This window comes from Leopardus geoffroyi, chromosome D2, assembly GCF_018350155.1.
Source record: "Leopardus geoffroyi isolate Oge1 chromosome D2, O.geoffroyi_Oge1_pat1.0, whole genome shotgun sequence".
NCBI lineage: Eukaryota > Metazoa > Chordata > Mammalia > Carnivora > Felidae > Leopardus > Leopardus geoffroyi.
Genome location: NC_059334.1, coordinates 70,729,864 through 70,747,847, shown reverse-complemented (window position 1 = coordinate 70,747,847; position 17,984 = coordinate 70,729,864). Strand labels below are relative to the sequence as shown.

The window sequence follows — 17,984 nt, the reverse complement described above, 5'->3', positions numbered from 1 at the left end:
TAAGCCAGAGGATGTAATGTACAGCATAGGGAACAGAGCTCCTAATATCATAACAACTTTGTATGGTGACAGATGGCAGCTAGACTTATGGTGTTGATCACTTCATAACGTATACAAATGTTGAATCATTGTATTGTACACATGAAACGAATCCAATATTGCGTGTCAACTACACTTCAATTTAAAAAGATTATTTGGTACAGCCTTTGTCCAGAATTGGGAACCCTCTACATAGTGGTGCCAATAGGCACCCTCCTGTTTTCACTTTCACATTAATGGCAGTCATAAGGATTCCAAAAAATGGATCTCTTTCAGAGAAAACTACAGGGAGAGTGCTCTCAGCCCAGCCCCAGTGGAAGCAGCTCACTCCACCATCATAAGGCTCTTACAGAGGAAAAACCTTCTCTGCTCTGACCCTTGTGTCCCCCAGAGCCTCGAGAACAGCCTGAGCCTTCTCTCCTCCATCTCTACTTTTCCAGATGCTTGAAGTCAGCAGCCTGGCCCTGAGTCTTCCCTCTACACAACACTTCTAACGCTCTTCCTTTGTGTTCCATGTTTCCAACCCTTAATCTCAAGGCTGCTTCTTTGAGACTGCTTATGCACTCAAAGTAGACTTTCTGGGTCTTTCCCAAAGTCCCTCTTCAACCTAGTGTCCCTTTTAACCATCCTCACCCTACGTAATAAATGGCTGCTCCCAGTAAGTAAATATATAATCAGTTTTCTTAACCTATATGGGAAGTCCAACAGTGCCGCCATGTTGGAGGGTTAATGCAGAAGCATCATAGGAATTGCCCCACAGGCAAACAGCATGGCCCTGGCTTTTCCAGAGAAATTGAGGAGGAATCATCCTGACGTCTGGGGCTGCTCATGTGCATTACACAAAACAACACCTGTGAAGCACAGTGCCTGGCACCACAGCCCCTAATGACATTGGCCCTCAAAATTGTTATTAAAGGCTCACATGAAGGTTCTCATTGCTGAGGACAGTGACAGCTGTCTTGCTCACCCGGTGCTCAGTGAGTCGTTGTGTCTTCAAGACACTAAGGCAAGGGCCAAGAAACATCCAGGCCACCCCACATGCCACTTGACCAATCATCGCAACTGCCTCTGATTGACCAGCACTTTTCACTTCTCCCACTTACCTCGCAGCAACTCCTAGGTACTCTGTGAAGCAGGTAGTATTGTCTCCACGTGACACAGGAGGCCCAACAGAACAGAGAAATCTGCCCAAGGATATGCAATGATTTGGAGAGCCAGGAGAGGATGGACCCCCTCCCTGGCTCCGTTCATCCCTTGCTAGTATGTCATGAATATAACACCATTCACCAGGGACCTGGGAAGAAATGGGGCAGCTGCCTAATTCCAGGGCTGAGAAGGCCTTCTTAATAAAGGGGACCCACTTCTGGGTCTCCTCAACAGCCCAGGCATCACCACAGGCCAAGTCCATCGCCAGCCTGGTTCGGCCAAAAAATATGCAGCTCAACTACACTTGACTCTCAAAATAAATACTTTAAGTAAGAACAGATGCCGTCAGCTTGGCCCAGAGCCATCAATGGCACCAATGGCTTGTACAAAGCTCTTGGAGCACAGGGAACACAGCAGGAGGCCCTTGGAAAGTGCCAGGTCAGGCTTTCAGTTCCTTCATAGCACACTCCCTGGGTGGAGGCAAAGATTCTGCCCAAGAAGACATATTTCAGGAGAAAAGAGGTTGTAGCACAGCATGGAGAGCTCCAGCCAAGGGCCAAAAAGCTGGTTCTCATTCCAGCTCTGTAGCTCCAAGCAAATCCCTCTGGCTCTGGGACTCAGTTTTCTGTAAATGAAGGTTGTGTTGAGGTTCAAGGAGCCTACTGAATGGTAAAGAACTGTCCAGATGAGTGGGGGATTATAGTAGACCGAGACCACCCTGGAGTGTCCTATGTTGCTATCATCAGGCATAGGGGAGAACCAAAAGGGGACTGTCCAAGTAGCTAGGGCTGGAGGACTGGGACAAGAGAAGGCCAAGGACAGGATCCAGACTTCTTCCCTCCTGATTTCCAAATAGAAGCCTCCAGAATACAAGGTTCAAATTTTTCCCTGCCTGCTTTACTTTCTCCTTTCTTCCTTTCCTCCATCCTTCTTACTTCCTTCTTTGGTTCTTTCTACTGTATGGTTCCAGCCATTGACAATTCCTCTCCATTCCCGAAACAAAATATGCTTTCTCTCTCTCATCTCAGGAAATTGTACCTGCTGTTCCCTCTCTCCAGACCATTCTTGCAATACCTCCTAGTCTTCGAGGACTCGATTTAGATATCACTTCCTCTGGGCTGGTTCCGGGGTCCCTCTGTTAACTTCTCATGGCAGGGACTTCTTATCCATCGGCCTCTCTTACAGCAGGGTCCTGGAAAGTGTGCAGAGTTAATGAATAATAATATATTTCTCAAGGACACAGGGCAGATGGATGGGGCCCAGGTTCTCAGTCTACAAATCCAGTGCTCACTCATTCGTTCATTTGTTCAATTATTTGTTCACATAACAAATATTTGTTGAACACCTTTAATAAACCAGATACTCTGCCAACCAGTGGGAAAAAGACAAACCCTCTATTCTCAGGGAGTTTGCGTTATAGAAGGAAAGGACAGGAAATATGAGAGCAAGAAAAATAATCTGAGTGATGAGGGTTACATGGAAAGTAAAAATAAACTAATGTGATCGAGCTTGATCAGGTAGAGAGTTGAGATTGAGATTGATAGACGAGGAAGTCTTCTCTAGAGATGGAACTGAGACCAAATGACAAAAGAAAAAAAAACAAAAAGCCAGCCTCGTGTCAGTGGGAAGAGTATTCCAAGAATGGGTCGGCTTGCCCAAGGGCCTTACATGGGAGGTTACAACAGAAGAAAGGTTAATGGGATGGAATGTTTGTGAGAAGGCTGGTGAAATAGTAAAGGGTTGGTTTGTGTAGGGCCCCGCAGACCATGATCAGGAGATTCTATTTTAGTCGAGGGGAGTGGCGTCCATTGGAGAGTTTTATATTGAGAGTGGTGTGACAGAATTCATGTTTTTAAAAGATTAGCCCAACCACCTGTAGAGATGGTTGGAGGGGGTGGGGACAAGAGGAGAAGCAGAGCATCCAGTTAGGAGGCTGTTGTGTTAGCCCAAGAGGTAATGTGGGCCTGAGCCAAGCTGGTCATAGGGATAATGGAGACAAGTAGATGGGCCCATGTTGGAAGGTAGAATTGTTTGGACTTGCCCGTGTTTAGAGAGTAGAACTGAGAGAAAGTGCTCATGGATTGGATACGGAGATGGGATGAAGAAAAGGGATCTCAAGGAAACTGGGTGGATGGAAGTGTCCTTTCCTATGAGGGGGGACAGGAGGCTGGAGAAGGCTTAGGACAGATGATCAGGATTTATTAGGCCCTATTCATTTTTAGGTGCCTATTGGATACCCAGAGGGAAGTGTCACCTGGTAGGATAGCTTCACAAGATTGAGCTCTGGGGAGAGAACACGCTTGGGCATGCAGATTTGGGCATCATCTGCTTTAGGTGACATTTCACGTTATGGGTCTGGATGAGATTTCTTGGCGAGAGAGAACATGGAGGGAGAGGACAGAGCACAGAGCCCCGGATACACCAACATCGGCGGGGGGGCGGGGCGTACAAAAGAGGAGGAGCCATCCAGCAAAGACACATAAAGGAATGGCTAGAGAGAGGTAGAAGAAGAATGAAGACAGTGTGGGCCCCAGGAGCCAAGAGAAGGGAGGTTCAAGTTGTCTTCCTTTTGTAATTCTGCTTTGCATTCTGCCACTGAATGACTCCATGGCCCTTACCAGGTCCTTGCCCCTGCCGTTCTCAGTTCCTCCTTGGACAAAGGAGGAGGCTGGAGGTGTCAGTCTCTTGCTGACAGCCATCCCTGCGCCATCATGACTTCAGGATCTGCCTCTCCCTCCCCACGCTGAGGGCTCTCCAAGACTAGGCTTTGCTTTGGCTATTAGCTCAAGCTCCCTTGTTGGTAGGCCTTTCTTTCTTCCCCCAGAAACTGTAGAGCCATGATCTCTGAAGACAATCCCAGTGACCCAGGAGGGCCTGCTCAGAGCTTAACTCATAGGTGGGGCACATCTGATGGCCACGAAAAGCCACTTGGAAAGAAACCCAGAGGAGCATTAGGGGAACATAGTGCCCTTGGACCCAGGGCTGCCGTGGATGTTGGCCATGACGTGTCCTGCCAAAGAATATCCAGCCACGGGGATGCTCTGCTCCCCAAAGTAGGGCACCCACAGGACCACATTTGTGTTTGCCCAGAGGGGGGTGACTTTTTCTCATTCACACAAAAGTGCCATATAAGCAATGCCACGTGACCCCACTTTGGACTTGTCCCCTGTATTCCTTCTTCCTAACATGACTTCTTGAGCTCAGCGCCTGGTTTCTTTAGGCCCACTGCCTCGTGTCTTTGAGCCTGTCACCCATTATCTACAAGCCATTTGCATTATTTAGGCACATTGCCTAACACCGGGGCTGAACTCCCAATATCTTTGCGTCTGCCCCACATTTCTTTAGGTTTGCTGTCTGGATTACTTAAGCCCGTTGTGTCGTATCTCTAGGCCTGCCGCCAGATTGCCCAAAGCCCTGGGAACTTGGGCTGCTGCTGAATATCAGGGCTACCTGGCACATTAACACTTCTCCACGGGGCTGCTGTCAGGAAAGGGAATGAACGCCCTCGTCTCCGGCCTCCACGTTGACCACTGTGATTAGGCCAAGGGCTCAGCCACGCTTTGAAAGGAGTGTTTGTACAGTTTGTTTCCCTCCATGATACCTCCCAGGCCAAATCCCCCAGAGACTGATTCACAAACCCGTTTTGCTTTTTTTTTTTTTTTTTTTGTTAAGCCATATTTAATAGGGAGCCGAGCGTGGAGAGCCCTGTGCCTCCGGCCGGGAGCTGAGGGCTGGCAGGGCAAGCAGGCAAGGAATGGCCAGCAGCAGGGGTGAGAGCAGGCCAAGAAAAACCCCCAGGCCTCAGGCGGTGGCAGGAGGGTTGCCCAGACGGCCTGCTCACCGAAGTCTGGCCTCGGAGTGCCTGGGGACTGGCCTGGCTTGGAGCCGGCAGCTGTTGCGTGGTCCCTTTGCACAGAGCCAGGGAGACAAAACAGAGCCTGGTTTTAAAGAGACACAAAGTGGTCTCTTCAAAGAGCCCTGCAGCAATCGGACCAACATAGGCCGATGTTCTCACGCAGGGAAGGGGCCTCGAGAAGCATAATGTACAGTATCCATCACATGCAAGAATGTGGGGCTTGGACAGAAGAGTAAGTAATGCAACTTGCATTTAGCAACCCCCTTACCTGCCAGGCACTGTGCTAGGCTAAGTGCTTTACATAGACCACAACAACTAACATGCACAAAAATACCATGAAGGCACAGCTATGGTCTGCATTTTACAGATTAGAAACCAAGGTTCACACCTGTTAGAATAGCTAACGGTTTAAAAGCTGATAATATTTTTTTTTAATTTTTTAAAAAATGTTTTTGCTTATTTTTGAGACACAGAGAGACAGAGCACGAGCAGGGGAGGGGCAGAGAGAGAGAGAGAGAGAGAGAGAGAGACAGAATCCAAAGCAGGCTCCAGGCTCCGAGCTGTCAGCACAGAGCCGGACGCAGGGCTCGAAATCACGGACCGTGAGATCATGACCTGAGCTGAAGTCGGATGCTCAACCGACTGAGCCACCCAGGCACCCCTAAAAGCTGATACTATTAAGCACCGGCGAGGACGCAGAGCTGCTGGGATTCTCATCCATCGCCGGTGGGAATACAAAGTGGTACAGCCACTTTGGAAAACAAGTTGGCAGTTTCCTATAAAGTGAAACATACACCAACCATATGGCCCAGCAAGCACGCTCCTGGGTATTTACCCGAGGGAAATGAAACCTGTATGTAAATGTTTACAGCAGTTTCATTCACAACCGCCTCAAACTGGAAACAATTCAAATGTCCTTCAACTGAAGAATGGAGAAACAAACAGGTTCTTCAAAACCATAGAATATTACTCGGCAATACAGGGAGAAAACATGGCTGAGTCTCAAATGCAGTTTGCCAAGTGAAAGAAAACTGGAGTTATATGGTCACATACTGTGTATTGCATTTATGTGACATTCGCGTGAAGGAAAAATGATACGGACGGAAAACAGATCAGTGGCTGCAGGGGGTGTTGGGGTGGGGGGGGGGTAGAAGGGATTGAATACAAAGAGTGCATTTTTGGAGGGTTTTAGAAATATTCTCTACATGGTTTTTTGATCGTGGTGGTGGGTCCACAATTGCATATGTTTGTAAAAATTATAGAACTGGCACACTAAAAGGGGTGAATATTACCGTATGCAAATTGGACGTTTATTTTTTTTTTTTTTAATGGGCAAAAAACCCAACAACAGAGGTTGAAGGAGATAAAGTAGGTTTCCTAAATGCAACCAGCCAGGGAGTGGCGGACTCAAGATTCAAATCCGGCTTCTAACCACCACGCTGGAGACCATCTGATGCAAGCCTCGTTCACCAAGATGTTTAGGGAACGGCAGCTTCTGGGGACTTGGCTTTTTTTAATTAATTAAAGGGTGATCTCCAAATCGTTTTTCTCTTAACTCCTCTTGTTGCAAAGGTTTTTGTTGTCTGAAAATACTATCACACCTTACTACTCTAGCCACTAACTCTGATCACGCGTGAGTACCACTAACGCACAACGCTTACTGAGTACTTCCAAGGTGCTACGCAATTGAAAGGCATCTCATCCTCCTGTCCAGCCCTGAGGCGGTATCATCATCTCCTAGTAGAAGAGGAAAGTGAGACACTTGGAGATGAAGTAAGTGACCAGGATCCCACAACAGAAGGTGGTACAGCCAGGATTGAGCCCCGGGCACCCCCATCCCAACTTCCCACTGCCATCTTGTCCCTTGTGAAAGTTTAGCACCCTCTCTGGAGCTTTCCCCCAAGGGACTTCGGGTGCCAGAATGGCTTTTTGTCCAATCCGGAAGAGCCAACCAAGCCACAGAGGTCAGCTGTCCTCCTGTCGGACACCTGACCTTTCCACCGTTCTACTGGGCGAGGGTGCGGGAGGACAGTGGTGAGCGGCCGAGGGTCATTCGGCACCGGGAGGGAGATAAGAAAAAGAGGAGAGAGAGAAGCCACTTTTGTGGGATGAACAAGTATCCATGCTCGCTCTACTCAGTCCCGGAGGCTTCATTCCGGCTCATTGTTCCTCATTATCAGAGCTAACTATGTTCAGGCGAAGGGCGAACATGTTCCTAAATTTATGTCTCTGTGTGCGACCACGACAATGTGTGTTTTGTGTGCTTCTCCCTGAAAAACTCCTCTTGTGACACAGGCGACCCAGCTTGGACTTGGCCTTTCATGTGCATTACCCACTCCGACTGGCCCCTGCTGGCAGATTTTTCTTAAAGTCTAAAATGAGGGGCTAACCTTCTCTTCTCAGCTTTTTCTTCTCCGCTACCTATAATCTTGATTTGACTCACACAAAAGTGACTCAGTGGGAAACCCACTCAAGAAGGCTTTGACAGGGAACAATGGATGGGCACCTCTACAGAGGCCGGCCCGCCGCGTTGAGAGAGGGAAAATGGATTAAAGTTTAAAGATGTCATGTATGTTAACCGATCAGTATCGGTTTTATGTATTTTGTCAAAGAGACAGCAGTGAAGCTGGGCCTATGAGGGCAAGGGGGTGCAAAGGAGGGAGAAGTGGCCCCCATACACTTTGGCCAAAGGCCTCACCAGAGATAACGAGCCCAAGAAGCTGGAGTGTTTGAAAGGTAATAATAACAATAATAAAGAAGAAAGGGCTGAGAGGAGATTGTCGTGGGATTGTTGTGTGTCAGCTTTGTCCTTCCACAATGGCCCAGGGCCAGGAGCCAGGCAGTCATTGGGGCAGCAGAGCGGCTCCTTCAGAAAGCAGACACTGCTCATTCAGCCCTAATGGCTTTCTTCCAGGATAATGCTCCATGGGCTCCCCTGGAGCAGGCAGAAGCCCAAGGGAGTCATGGGTGAGGCGGGAGAGAGGCGGCTGAAAGGAAGGGCTCCCTGCCGGCTCTCTCGACGGCCAGGCCCAGCACAGAGCACAGGAGCAAGCAGGCCTCAAGCCTGCATGGGGCCTCGGCCCTGACCTCGCTTCTTGTTCTGGGAGGAGGTTACCCACAATGCCCTTCTCCCCTGACAGGAAGTCAAGAGAATAGATTTGGCCTCTGGAACTTCTGTCTTCAATATCCCTGAAGGAAAGTGGAATTCCCCACTCTGATTTCTTTGGACCCCTAAGCACTTTTCCTTTCACACAAACCTCCCTCTGTGAGAGTTGCTAGAATTTTCTCAAGCAGTGAACAGGCCGAAAATTGAGTGCCTTTGACTCCTCTTCCTGAAGCAGCCCCGACTCAGGCAGGACAAGCCCAACTTCCTTGGAAGAGGTGGCGCACGGCAAAGGATGCATTCGTAGCCTGGCCACTTCCCCTTCACGCCCAGGACTCAACGGACGGGCAATGAGGGCAGCCATCTTGGCCGGGCCTGCAGTGGGTGTCCTCTGACTGGACTACTTCAGAGATGGGCAAGGGGGAGGCTTGGTTTGAGGAACGTCCATGGACTCCCACGGGCCCATGGTTTGGAGGCAGCAGAATACCAAATCCAGCTCGGACCGGCTTGTGAGAGCTGATTGTTGAATTTCCAGTAATTTTGCGAGCCAGTTTTTCGTTCCTCCCACTTGAACCACGTGAATTTATTTTCTCACGGTTCTGGAGGCTAGAAATGCAAGATCAGGCTACCAGCAGGATTAGTTTCCCCTGAGGCTTCTCTTCTTAGCTTGCTCTCCTCATGTGGTCATCTTTCCGTGTGCCTCAAGCAGGTTTTTAAGAATTATGTGCATTTACAACCCAATAAATTATATTAACAGCGAAGGTGATGACCACTCAAAACGCACTGCTGATTTTACTATTATCTACGCTTCTGAGGCCACGCATGTCTATTGTATCTACGTGGTGGAAATACCATATTAATGGCATGCTTATGATCATCTCTTCCCAACCCTGTATACAATGGGGTCACACGGATAGATTGACATTGGCCATGATAGAAGATTTACACCATAGCAATTGGAACATGTTACAAGTCAGGGCTTTCCCCGACAAAGTGCTAGTTGTTAAACATTTATCAGTGCACTGGCTAGGGAACTGGTCTGGTCCAGCCCCTTGGTCACCGGACCAAGTCACTTTCTCTCTCAAACAAGACAACAAGACATGGGATGGCAAGTTGCTTTGAAGACAAACAATATAAAAGTATGAGAGCTTCCGAGTTTCCCGACCCCATATTCATGCACACATTTATCCGTCCACTCACCCTCTTTTCTCTTTCTTTCTAGAAGAAAATATTGTGTTGGGGGAAAAAAATCATTTCCACCTCTAAGACCCTTTATGAACAACCTGATCTGATGTCTGCCTTTAATCAGGATAATTCAAGGCCAGACAGTTGACCCTCCTGCTTGCTCAGGAGCAGGGGGCCAGGACGGACAAGTTCCTGGCTCTGGGACATCACCTCCCTTTGGGCCTCACACACCCTCTCTGTCTCTGAACCTCCGCTGAGAGGGTGGCGCCATAAACCCTCCTGTGGGGTATCTTCGTCTGAATAGGAACCTGAGAGGCGGAGCGGGCCTTCGGGACCCTCATGGGTTCTTGGGGGCGGGGATTTCAGGTGACGCGAGTGTTCTGCAAGTTTGAGTCTGGTGGCCTTCCAAAAATACATCATGGAGGCAACTGCGCCTCTCTCCTCCACTTGGCCAGGCCTTACTCTCTCCTGCTCCAGACAGCAGTGATATTAACTAAAGTTTGTGGAGTAGTCAAACACTGGCTCAAGCACTTTAATCTCATCTGGGCCTCCCAAAAGTAGGCAGTGTCTTAGTTCCACTTCACAGCCAAGAAAACCAACGCTCAGAGAGGTTCCTCTACTTGGCCACCCTGCCCTGCCGGGAAGCCGCCAGCTAGAACCCAGACCCAGGCCGGCTAGCATCAGAATTCTTCCCCCTAATCGCGATGCTCGGTGGCTGCCAGGAAGGGGTCCTTTCTGACCCAACAGTCCCCGCCCTACCTGCCCCTACTCCTCAGGTCTGGTCCGTGGAAAACAGGAAAACGGCGGGGAAGCAGGGGGAGGGGCAAGGGGAGAGGCCGAGGAGGCCGGGAGTGGGTGAAAGCATGTGCAGGGGACACAACTGTCACGGGTCTGCCTTTACTGGGCATTCCCTTGGCCCTCACTGCCTAGGAGTTTACAAGGGCAGACACTGTCTCAGGGTGAGGCTCACTCAGGCCAGTTCCACGGTGTCCCTCTTCCCCTGCCACACTGGGCCCAGTACCCACATCAAATTCTTACAGATCTTAAGGGAAAGAGGCAGGAGCCTGAGACTGTCCAGCGTTCTGTGGTCACACCTGCCCCTCCTCCCCTCTCCTCCCCTCCCCTCCCCACCCATCCCCCAAACAGGAGAGCATCACCAGGCAGGCCCCCACACAACAGTGGGGATACATTCTATCCATCTTTTTCTAAGGGCCTCACCACCTGACACAAGAGACACTTTTTTTTTTAGTTGTTGTTGTTGTTGTTAACAACCTGTATTCATTTTAGAAGACGGAGCGCGCGAGAGGGAGAGGCAGAGAGTGAGGGAGACACCGGATCCAAAGCGGGCTCCGGGCTCTGAGCTGTCAGCACAGAGCCAGACGCGGGGCCTGAACCCACGAACCACAAGATCGTGACCTGAGCCCAAAGTCCCGGACTCTTAACAGACTGAGCCACCCAGGTGCCCCTACAAGACACTTTCAAAGGCAATTTCTCATGGCCTCTTTGAGGACAGCATGCGTGAAGAGGATGCCTTTTGCCAAAAGAAAAAGTTAATTCAAATGCCTCCGGGGTTTGGCCCCAGAGGCCACTCAGCCCAGCTGGGTACGAGGCCTGGTCTCTGGACTCGCGGCCCAGTGCTCCTTTTGCTGCAACAGGGCCTTGTGATCTCCCCACCCAGCCCCATTCCCCAGGAGGCCTAGTTTCTAAGCGGCAGATGATATCAATTGGTCCCTGGCAATGTATCAACCAGAGACCAGAAGAAGAGCGCCAAGAGGAGAGAAATACTTGAGATTCCTGTTAAGGAACAATGTTGGGTTTGACCTGAATAACACCAGCGAGAAAGGAGAAAATAATCATGTCAGACATTACATAATCTGAGAAGACACAGATTGAAGCTGGAGCTGGGAGGAAGGCCACGGGTGAGGTTTCAGAGGGGGCACCTTTCCCCACGGGAAGAACGAGGGGTGGGGAGGGCCCCTGACACACACTGGCTGAGCTGTTGCCACCTGCCGGGCACCGGGCGGATAGGACATGCAGATCTTTGCCTCCACAGCCCCATGGCCTGAAGGTTATTACCCTCAGTCCATAGACAGGGAACTGAGGACGATTTCATCCTCCGGAAGCAGTGCTGAGAGGCCCCACAGGCTTTTCCTCCAATGGGGAGAAGGCAGCCAGTCAGTGTGGCGTTCAAGGGTAAAAACCCCGAAGGCCCAAAAGTGGAAGCAACCCGAAAGTCCATTAACTGGTGAACGGAGGGAAAAGACGCCGTGGATCTCTGCCACGGACCACCACCACCTAACACCCAAAAGGACCTGACTTCTGACACGCACTGCTACGACACGAACGGGCCCCAGAAATCGCATGCGAAGTCTCGCATTCTCCACAGGATGGCATAAGCCCCAGAGGGAGACCATGGGTTCTCGGGCGGAAAAGTATTCCTAGGTGTATCACCCTAGCTGGTGGCCGCTCAACTCTCCCCAACAACATCGTATTCCTTGGTTTCTAATGCTGTCTTTGGGGAGACTTTTCCCTAAATCGAATCCTCCCCCCCCCCACCCCCACCGTGACCCTGAAGGAGAGCGGACTCCCCCCAGTGGGAGAAGTTGGACACAAAAGATGGTGCCAGGAAGAAAGGGGAGTCTACACAGAGAGAAAGGCGACTGGTGGTTGCCCCCGGGGCTGGGCGTGGGAGCGGGGCGTGACTGCACAAGACAAAGAAGGGACCTCTGCGGGGTGATGAAAATGTTCTAAAATTGAATTGTGGTAATCGTTGCACAACTCTGTAAATTTCCTCAAAGACACTGAGTTGTACACTTAAAACAAGAGAGTTCTCCGGTACGTACATTATATTTCAGTAGAGCTATTTTTATAAAAAGGAAGAACACAGGCTTGGGGATCGGAGAGGCTCCAGTTCCTGGTACCCCACCCCCACCCCCCTCAGGGCCCCCCCAGCCTCAGTGTGCCGGTCTGTGAAATGGAGTGGCTGCCAGAGCTTTGAGAGGCCTGAGCGCTGGTGTCGTGAGCTGGTTTCACGCCTTACATTGCAGACAGAACCCAAAAGTCCCTCTCGCTTTTCCAACCCCAGGTGAAATAACACCTCCTTGAGGGTCAGGCCTTCCCTGACCCTCCCGAGTTATGACCCAGCTTGTCACTGTGTTTATTTCCCCTGCAGCTCTGACTTGTGAATCTCAAGTGGCCCTTTTGTTTACTTGCTCATTGTCTGTCTCCCCACCCTCCCCTGGAATGTTAGCTCTGGGCAAATCTACACCCGCCCCGCCTAGAAGGGCGCCTTGCCCTGGCACAGAAAGGGATGTAAACCTGTTAGCTCTGCTCATCATCCCTGGTGGTGGAACACCACGGGAACACAGACACGTGAGCTAAGTTTGCTCATCGGAAAGTGACACGTTTCTGGAGACTTCTTCCCCTCAGAAAGACTTCTATATTAGGGGTGTGAAAGGGTGAACGGTTCTGGAAAAATTTTGCTTTAAATTGTATCGATTCATCGGCCCTGCACGCCTGCTGGGATGATTCTCACCGTGGGGATCATGGGGGCCCATGGAACCGCTGAGAACGCATGGCGGTATGTTGTCCACAGTCAAGCGCTTCCTTACCTTTTCTTTGAGGGGACGGTCCTTAGCACGCGCCAGCATCACAGCGGGGCTCGCGACCCAAACGGGGGCCAGGATTCTCCTCCAGGTGCCTCTTGTGAGATGAATACTCCTGAGTATGGAGACCATGCCCCCTCCCATCCCCCCTCCCCCCTCCCCGCCCCAGACTAACGCCCCTCTGAAAGCTCCAGCCTTAATGGAGAACTTAAGGCTGGGAGGCGATAGGGAATCTTCAGGAAACTGAAAACAGACCGGCTGAGACAGGAGCCGGGGAGGTGGAAGCAGGAAGGCATCAGGCCTCACTCAACATCTGTTCCTGGAATAGCAAACTGTGAAATCAGAAGCTGGGCTGGGGTACACATAGAGCAAGCGGCAAAGAAAATAGATAAATAAAGAGAATAGAATAGAATAGAATAAGATAAAATAAAATAGAATAAGAGAAAAGAGAAAATAAAATTAAAATAAATAAAATAAAATAAAATAAAATAAAATAAAATAAAATAAAAAAGACAAAGCCTTGCTTGGCTCCCCGCCCACCCCACTCCCACCCTCCAGCCAGGGGCACCATCTACTTGGAGCACCTGTGAAGGTGAGGGCCAGGTGAAGGGTAGGGGCCAGGGAAGCCTGAAGTAGGGCTTTGAGGGTTGCCTATGGGCGATTTTTCAGAAAGAGAGAGAAAGAGAGAGAGAGAGAGAGAGAGTGTGTGTGTGTGTGTGTGTGTGTGTACTGGAGAGAAAGAGAGGAGAGAGAAAAACCAGCTATCTACCATTCACATCCACCCGTAAGACTGGGTGTCAGCCAGCCAGGGGGGGGGGGCCAGGAAACCAGCTCCTATTCTCTGGATATTGTGGCCCTTCAAGAATAAAAACCAAGAAGAGAGAGGCCCAGGGAGCGAGCTAATTACACCTACCAAGTGACAAATCACTTGGAAAACATAAATACGTTTTCAAGGACACTCCTCCACTAACGAAGCTAAAGTGTTTTTCTTTCAAACCCCAGCAAGAAAATCCAAGGGATGAAACAAACTTCGCTTATTTTCGTTTCTACTCAATTACCTGCTAATGGAAAAAATCTGGCACCAAGCGTAATGAGGCGGGCATGAGCTCACTGGCGCGGGGGTCGGCGCTGTCAGGAGGCTACAACAAGCCGGGCATTTATCTGCCTCTCTATAACCCTTTTCAAACTCGCTGTCAGGGAGCCCATGCTGAGCAGGCCGGAGAGGAAGGCCTTGGAAGCTGCTCCAGGCCTCCGAGGCCCTCTGGGAAAAGGAAAATTGTTGTTGGCAAGTCCGCCTGGCTCCAGAAATTGATCCAGAGCCCCCCACTTGTCCGAGCAGCAGCAGACAGAGCTAAGAATTTTGTTATAATTAAATAGAGTGCTGATTGGTTGCTGGAGGTGGTCTTGAAACTGGTGTTTAAAAAGCAGAGGAGAACAACGGTTACTATTCATAGGAAAAGCCCAGAGTCTTAAAAATCCATCTGTTTCATTCCCAAATTTAGGCCAAAAAAATGCTCACTTGCTGTCTTTAAAAATACCACCTGCTTTGCGATGTTGTATAATGTGCCATTATATAAGGTGGAGGGGGGCGTGGGGGAGGGCGGGGTGGGAGGATGCGGCAGGGTGGGCCCAGCCCCTTTCTGAGAACGGAGGCCCGGCTGCAGAGGCCAGGCAGACTCCTCCCAAGTCCAGCGCCCTCCTCCTCAGAGACCCGACTGGGCCTTGAGGCACGAGGAGTGAGACTTACCCAGCATCACCTCAGCGAGCTGCACTCAGGAGCCCCCCAGTGCCAGGCCCCGGCAGTTACAGACCTCTGTCCTCCACCCACCTGGCCTCCGGGGCTGAACATCTGGGGGCCGCGTCTAGGCCTGGCTGGGGCTGTGATCTCACGCCACCGCTCACCACAGCTGCGGTACCAGGTGAGGTCACAGCTCCTGGACCCAAGGAAGGAGAAGCATCCAGGCCCCCTCAGCCCCGGTGACAGAGTCCCTTAGTGCCCGCTTGCCACGCGCCCCCCTAACCCCAGGGGCTGGCAGCCACGGGACACAAGGGTCCCAACGGAACAGGTGGGCAGATGTGTCAGTCCAGCCTAGTCCTAACAACTTTTCCCCAACCTCAAAGAAATGTCAGGGCTCAGTTCCTCCTGAAGACTCTTCTTCACAGGTTAACTGAAGAGAATTGGCTCTGTGGTCGTAGGTCGCATTTGAGCCACCTTTCAGCTGACCGATGCTACATGTGTCACTTAGCTCCTTCCTGTGACAATGGACAGGGGATAGCTTCCGTCATAGCATTTTGGGGGCAGAACAAATAGCACATGCTGTCCTAGACGCCAGGGAGCCTAGTCTGGTGCCTGGCAAGCTGGAGGTGCCCACATACAGCTGGAGAGCCCGGATCTGGTCCTCTGTCACCGTGGAGTCACAAACCCAGACACGGACCCAAGATTGGGAGACACAAACCTCAGAGCTGGCCGCAGAATGAAAATTCCCCACATCAAAGCCAAAGTAGAGAATTCAGGCAGCAGGTAGTCACTAGAAAGATCTTGGTCTAGATTGGGAGGAATCATGGCATCTAGCCCAGCCTCTGCCAGAACCCAGCTGTGTGGCTTCAGGTAAGAAGACGCTCTTAGGGCCCCTTGTCTTCACTTTCTTTGGTCCGGTCCTTCTTCCAGCTCTTAGAGACGAAACAGTCTGACTCTATTGCCTGCCAAGCCCTCCTGGAGTTCCTACCCAGAAGGATAGAACTTACCTGTTTACACGCCTTCCTCTTGGGAGTTGGGATGCCCCAGGGAGGTTGGGGCTAAACAAGAAACCCTTCCACTACCTTTGGCTGACACCAAAAGTAGCCTCTAATGTCACTAACATGCCCACGATTTCCTACTTACACCCCCACCCCCCTGGTCAATTCTTGCGCCCTGGAAAGCACGTATAGATACCAGAGTGGTTTCTAGGAGGGTATTCTCTGAACAGTTGTTAACAGGATTTTAATTGGGTTTTGGTATCATTTATCCTTAGAGGCCATTCCAGAAGCCCCACTCCATCCACTCTTTTCACTGTCAACTTCCTTCCATACTTGATCTCATAAAGCTAACAGGAATCTAGGGGAGGGGGTAGGCAGCGCCGGGTTCATTGAAAGTAGCAGCCATCACCGCTACCTTTAGAATCCAGAGGAAGTTAGCATTGCTTAACCTGAATTCTTCCATAATCCCATAAAAACTGCTACGGTCCTCTACCAAAGTTAAACATAGACTATTTGGATATCCTTTTTTGTCAATTACCTAGTCCTGTTTGGTTTCGTTTTGTTTTGTTTTCTTTTGCTTTGTTTTTGCCCACTTTCAATTCATTAAGCTTCCTTCTCTTGTGATGTTTAGGAATGTTTCTTTTAGTTCTGGGGTATTAGTCCTTTGTCAGATAAATGTGCTACAAGTATAATCTAACCGTGGCCCGTCTTTTCAGCCTTGAAATGAGTTCATAAGAAACGCTCTCAAAAAACTAAGACTAGGCAAGGATTTTCTTAATTTGATCTACAAAACAGGAATCTACAAAAACTTACAGCTGATACTATGCTTAATGGTAAAATAGTGAATGTGTTTCCTTGAGTTCAGAAGAAAGACAAGGACGCCTGATACCAGCCCTCTTATTCAACTTTCTATTGGAGGCTCTTGCCAGCACAATAAAGAAAAAAAAAAAAAAAGCGAGGAAGAGAGTATACGGATCAGGAAGGAAAAAATAAAATGGACGGTATTTGCAGATAAAATAATGGTGGGAGTAGAAAAATCCAAAAGAAGCTAGAGCTAATCTGCTAGAATTTACGTGTGAATTTAGCAAGGCTGTTGGATGAAAAGGTCAATATACAAAAGTCAAATAGAATTCTACACACTAGCAACAATCAGTGAGGACACAGACATTTAAAAATAGTTACGGTAATTGCAAAAAACATCAAATATCTAGGAGCAAATTTAATTCAAGACATGCAAAACCTCTTTCCATAGAAGTATAAGACATTCGTTATGGGTTGAAATGCATCTACCTCCATCCCCACCCCCAAATAGGTAAATAAAGTAAAAGAAGGTCATGTGGGTGGGTCTTAAGCCTATAGGTGTGGCGTTCTTATCAGAAAAGAACTGGAGGTGCCTGAGTGGCTCAGTTGGTTAAGCATCCGATTTGGCTCAGGTAATGATCTCACGGGTTCATGAGTTTGAGCCCCGTGCGGGCTCGACGCTGACAGCTTGGAGCCTGCTTGGGATTCTCCGTCTCCCACTCTCTCTCTGACCTCCCCCCACCCCCCCACATTCGTGCATAGGTTCTCTCTCTCTCAAAAATAAATAAACATTAAAAAAGGAGAATTGGATACAGACACACACAGAAAAAAGACCATGTTAGGACTCAGCAAGAAGGCAGCCATTGGCAAGCCAAGGAGAAAGGTTTTGGAAGAAACCAAACCTGCCAACGACTTGATCTTAGACTTCTAGCCCCCAGAACTGTGAGAAAATTAACTTCTGCTGTTTAAACCATCCCATCTGTGGTATTTTGTTATGGCAGATCTGGCAAATTTATACAATCTTGCTGATGGAAATTAAGAAATACACAAGTAAATGGATAGGCCATTCATGGATTAGAGGACCCAATATTGTGAAGATGTCAGCTCTCCCCCAATTATTACAACAGATTCATCGCGATCATAATAAAAAATGCAGCAGGTTGTGTGTTTGTGTGTGCGTGTATGGAAATTCACAAGCCAATACTAAAATGTATACGGAAATACAAAGGGCCAGGAAGTCATGATAATCTTGATGGGGAACAAAACTGATCTGATCTCATCAGATAGTAAGATTTATTACGAAGACACAGTAATTAAAACATGTGGTATTGGCACCCAGGCAGAAAAGATTGGTGGCATCGTGTCAAGAAACAGATCCGCAATCGTACTGCCATATGGATTATGCAAGGTCAACCAGATGTATGTTTACAGAAAAATAACTCTGGGGCAGTTGGCTGGCTCAGACGGTAGAGCGAGCGACTCTTGATCCTGGGGTTGTAAGTTCGAGCACCGT

The 17,984-nt window shown here is 49.5% G+C and overlaps 1 long non-coding RNA gene across 1 annotated transcript in view; it reads right to left on the bottom strand.

Annotated features, from left to right (window-relative positions):
- LOC123577085 overlaps positions 1-13,099 on the bottom strand; it is a 49,542-nt gene extending 36,443 nt beyond the window's left edge. The window contains exon 1 of the long non-coding RNA XR_006701704.1: positions 12,941-13,099. This is a non-coding gene — a long non-coding RNA (uncharacterized LOC123577085). The remainder of the gene's footprint in view (positions 1-12,940) is intronic.
- Positions 13,100-17,984: the final 4,885 nt, after the last annotated feature.